This window comes from Protobothrops mucrosquamatus, unplaced genomic scaffold (genome assembly GCF_001527695.2).
Source record: "Protobothrops mucrosquamatus isolate PMUCROS unplaced genomic scaffold, P.Mucros_1.0 scaffold590, whole genome shotgun sequence".
Lineage (NCBI taxonomy): Eukaryota > Metazoa > Chordata > Lepidosauria > Squamata > Viperidae > Protobothrops > Protobothrops mucrosquamatus.
In genome coordinates this window covers 286044-291509 of record NW_015386889.1, presented here as the reverse complement: position 1 = coordinate 291509, position 5466 = coordinate 286044, and positions in this window count along the sequence as shown.

Below are 5466 nucleotides of genomic sequence, written 5' to 3'. Positions count from 1 at the left end.
AGTATGTTCCCTTTACGACCACTGATCTACTCAATTGGCGTCAGCAATATGGACCATTTTCAGAAAAACCTCAAGAAGTAATAGATTTATTTTCTACTATTATCCAGACGCATAATCCCACGTGGGATTATATGCAACAACTTATTTCTACCTTACTGGATATGGAAGGGAGGGAGAAATATAGGTTAGGTAAATTAAAAGTACTTGCCCGCCGACATCCTGATGGGGGAGTAAATTACCAAGTTGACAGGGATACCTCAGCAGTAGAAGAGAGACCAGACTGGAATGCTAACAATATGCAACATCAAACTCTGTTGCGGAATTATCGGCTTTTATGTTTAGAAGCTCTGAGGGAAGCCGTAATCCATCCAGTTAATTATGCTGCAGTAACTAGTATTTGGCAAGATAAAAATGAATCACCAACCGCTTTTCTCAGCCGACTGATAGAAGCCTATAAAATAAATACAGGTCTTGATATGGAGTTGGCACACAATCGCCCACTCCTAATTGAAAGATTTATCACCCAAAGTGCCCCAGACATAAAGAAAAAGTTACAATGCACAGAAGGGGCCTTAGGGAAGAATATAGCAGAAATCATGGAAATAGCTCAGAAAGTTTTCCGTAATCGTGAAAAGGAAGAAGAGCGTAAGTCAGATCAAAAAGAAAAAAAGAAGGCTGAAATGTTAACAGTAGCCTTGGGTGGAATGCGCATCGGACCCAACCAATATGCCATCTGTAAACAGGAAGGACACTGGCAAAGGGAGTGCCCCCAGAGGAATGGCCAACCTAAAGGACAATCTTGCCAGTATGGAAGAGGATGAGGGAGAGGATTTAGAGGGACTTTCCAAAGAAGTTACAGGGGAAGCTTAAGGGGAAGAGGGTGTCCAGCCTATCCCAGTCACACGGAAGAAAGAGAGGAAAACATGATTGGCTTAGCCGACATGGAATGAGGAGATTGAAGAGGACTGGGTTCCATGGTCCCACCCCCAGAGCCCATTGTTAAAATACGGGTGGGAGGACCGACTGTCCCAATGTTAGTTGACACGGGAGCTCCCAGTTTGGTCCTAAATAAATCTATTGGCAAGCCATCAAACCAGACCATCCAAATTCAGGGAGTATCCAGAGAAACTCAATCTCGACCACTCCTGGAACCCCTAACATGCCAAGTGGGACAAGGAATCATTAAACATCAATTTTATATGTCCCAGACTGCCCAGTCCCATTACTGGGAAGAGATTTGTTAAATAAGTTGAAAGCCACAATCTCCTTTGACAATGGAAAACAATTAATTCAAGTGCGCCACCCAGTGGAAGAAATATGGCGCATAATGGTAGTAACTGAAGAAAAAGCAGAAAGCACTGAGTGGCAACAATTTAATGTCCCACTCCTGTGGGCAGAGGATAACCCCCCTGGATTTGCAAAATATGACACGCCCGTTATGGTGGAACTAAAACCGCAAGCATATCCTGTTAGAGTGCCTCAACGATATTATACTTCAGAGGCTGCTATTGCCATTCAAGAATTAATCCAAAAATACTTGATAGCAAAAATCATTAGAAAAATTCAGTCACCCTGGAATACTGCAATTCTACCTGTTCGTAAGCCCGACGGGCAGTGGAGACTAGTCCAAGATTTACGCCCTGTGAATGGACTGACTTTGACCCTACACCAGTGGTTCTCAACCTTTTTAATGCCGCGACCCCAACCGGTCGTAAGTCGAGGACTAAACCAGTTGTAAGTCAAGGACTAAACCGGTCGTACGTCGAGGACTAAACCAGTCGTAAATCGAGGACTACCCAACCGGTCGTAAGTCGAGGACTTTCCCTGCCCGGGAGCGCTGCGCATGCGTGGTTCCGCCCCCTGCGCCGGCCGAGGCATAGCTGGCAAGCGGCAGAGATGGAGCAGGCCGACCACCAGCTGGCCCAGCCCAAGGGAGGTAAGGCACCCGCCGGAAAAGGGGAAAAAATGGCGGACAAAAAAATGGCGAACAAAAAAAATGGCGGACAGCCTTGCTTGGCGACCCCTATGAAATGGTCGATCGACCCCAAATGGGGTCCCGACCCACAGGTTGAGAACCACTGCCCTACATGTCACTGTTCCTAATCCATATATTCTTTTGAGTACAATACCCGCATCTGCTAAATGGTTTTCAGTTGTGGACTTAAAGGATGCATTTTTCACCATACCTTTAGCTGAGAGTTGTCAGCCAATCTTTGCATTTGAATGGGCTAATCCAAAAACACAAGTTAAGACTCAATATACCTGGACTAGACTACCACAAGGCTTTAAGAATTCACCCACGTGTTTTGGGCAAGCCTTAGCTCAAGATCTTGCATATTTGAAGTTAGTCAGGCAAGAGGACTGTTGCCTTCAATATGTGGATGATGTTCTAATAACTGGACAAAACAGGGAGGATTGCTTTGAAAACACATCCAAACTGCTCAGGATGTTACAAGACTGTGGCTACAGAACGTCCAAAAAGAAAGTGCAATTAGTTCAAATGACTGTAATGTATTTAGGCTATGAACTATCACAAGGGCAGAGAACTCTAGGCCCCCAGAGAAAGCAGGCTGTGTTACAGATTCCCACCCCCCAAACAAAACAGGAAGTTAGAGCCTTTCTGGGGATTACAGGCTTCTGTAGGATTTGGATTCCTAATTTCACTCTCACAGCTAAACCATTGTACCAAGTTTTAAGGGGACCAGATAAGGAACCTCTTTTGTGGCGACAAGAGCAAACCCTAGCAATGCAATGTCTTCAACAAGCTCTCACTACAGCACCAGCTCTAGGACTGCCGGATATATCTAGGTCATTTTCACTTTATGTCGATGTGAGGCAGAATGTGGCTTTAGCAGTCCTTACCCAAAAACAGGGAAAGTGGAATTGCCCAGTCACTTATCTATCAAAGCAATTAGATATGGCAGCACAAGGATGGCCACAATGTTTAAAAATTCTAGCAGCAGTTATGCTGTTACTACAGGAAGCAAATAAGTTAACCTTTTCTGCTCTGGTGGCTGTTTGTACTAGTCATGCCCTGGAGACAATTATTGACAATAAGGGACATTTATGGATAAGCAATCAAAGGATGCATAAGATACAGGCTCTTTTATTAGAAAATCCACAAGTTACACTGAAACAATGCTCTACTCTCAATCCGGCCACCCTTATGCCAATACCAGATTCAACTATGCCTGTGCATAACTGCATGCAAACACTAGAACTACAATATTCTTGCAGACCTGACCTTATGGACCAACCATTGCATAATCCAGACTTTCAGTGGTTTACCGATGGATCCAGCTTTATGGATCAAGGAATTAGATACTCTGGGTATGCAATTGTTTCTCAAACTACAATTGTAGAATCAGCACAATTACCCAGCCAAGCAAGTGCACAATTTGTGGAATTGTATGCTCTAACCCGAGCATTGGAAATAGCTGCAGGAATTATTTTAAATGTGATACAGACAGTAAGTATGCATTTTTCACAATTCACGCACATGCCGCCATCTACAAAGAAAGAGGATATTTGGACTCCACAGGCAAGATCATCCAATATGCAACTTTGATTAAAAGACTTATTAAGGCAGCTCAGTTACCGTCTAAGTTGCAATCATCCATTGTCCTGGACGTCAAAAAGACTCAAGTCTTATTACCCAGGGCAATAGGAATGCAGACAAAGAAGCCAAAAGAGCCATGTTAGAAGCCCCCCCCCCCAGTCAGATGTCACTTACTTGGAAAAACTTGATCCTACATATACTAAAGAGGAAAGCCAAAAGTTGAAGCAGGATGTATAAGCTGAATTGGTTAAAGGCTGGTACATCCTTCCAGATGGGCGCATTGCTGTTCCTCTTGCACTTGCCCACCCTCTTATTTTTCAGGCCCATAAGCAACATCATTTGGGAAAAACTGCATTATTACAGCAGCTTGAACGATTTTTCTATCTTCCCTTTGCTTCTTCGCTAACAGCACAAGTGTGTTCTCAATGTTCCATTTGTGCTCAAACAAATGCTCACCAAGGACCGGTAGTACCGCCTGGTCAACAACCAATCGCTTATTTTCCAGTGGACTATGTCATTGTTGACTTTACTGACATGCCTAGGAGTAAGAAATATGTAGCCCTGCTAGTTATAATTGATACCTATTCAGGATGGATCGAAGCCTTTCCAACTACTAATAAGAAAGCTATACAAGTTGCCAGAATCTTTCTTAAAGAAATTATTCCTAGATTTGGTTGCCCTTCTAAGATTTCATCAGATAATAGCCCTGAGTTCGTACATCAGATTAAAAAGGCTTTAGCCCAGGCATTAGGAATTAAGTGGAGATTTCATTGTGCTTTTCACCCTCAATCATCGGGAAAAGTGGAACGTGCTCACCGCACAATTAAAAACCTTATTACCAAATTTTGTTTGGAAACTCATCTCCATTGGCCAGATGTTTTGCCTATGGTTTTGTATGCAATCAGACTGGCCCCCCGCACTAAATTGCAACTTAGCCCTTATGAGCTCATGTTTGGCTGTCCCCATTGTCTATTTAAACCTGACAGTCAGGGCTGGCCAGACATGGCTCATAAGGGGAGAATAGACCAACAGAAATTGTTACACCAGTTACAGCTTCATAATTTAGCTGTTTCAAATTTGCGCCATTATATGATGGAACAACAACCCCCTCCAGTGGTCACGGCAACACATGGGTTCAAACCAGGAGATAAGGTATGGGTAAAACACTGGAAATCAGATCCTTTAAGCCCAAGATGGAAACTGTTGTCATGTGTTCTCCATTGGCAGTGAAAACCTTGGAGGGAAAGTCCTGGGTCCACTGGAGTAGACTGCACCTGCCAATCCAGTAACTTATAAGGTGAATAAAACTGACAAACCTTTAGTGCTGAAATTTACAAGAAATACACCCTGTTGAACCCTACCGGCAACGGGTTCTCAACACACGGTGTGAACATCAGACCTTGCTGAGACCCTCCGGAAGCTGTCTCTCTACGCACGGTGGAAGACATGAGGATTCTACAGATTATAATACCTGTTGGTTATTTAATATGGGAAATATACACACACATTCCTACAGGACTGGCCTAGGGGAAATTTTTAGAGGGGTTTTAATTATATTTTAATTAGATCACATTTAAATATTTCCTTTTTAATTAATTTTTAAACTTGTAATGTTATCTGTGTATTTTTTACTTGATTGTTAGCCGCCCTGAGTCCGCAAGGAGAAGGGCGGGATATAAATTTAATAAAATAAATAAATAAATAAATAAATAGTCCAGGCGGGAAACAACGAGGGCTTGAGTGACTGTGCGTAGGGCGTCCCGATCCAGAAAGGGGCGCAACTGGCGTATCAGGCGAGCCTGATGAAAAGCCCCCCTGGCCACGGCCGTCACATGATCGTCTAAAGACAGCCGAGCATCCAGGAGGACGCCCAGGTTGCGAGCCCTCTCCGCGGGGGCTAATGACTC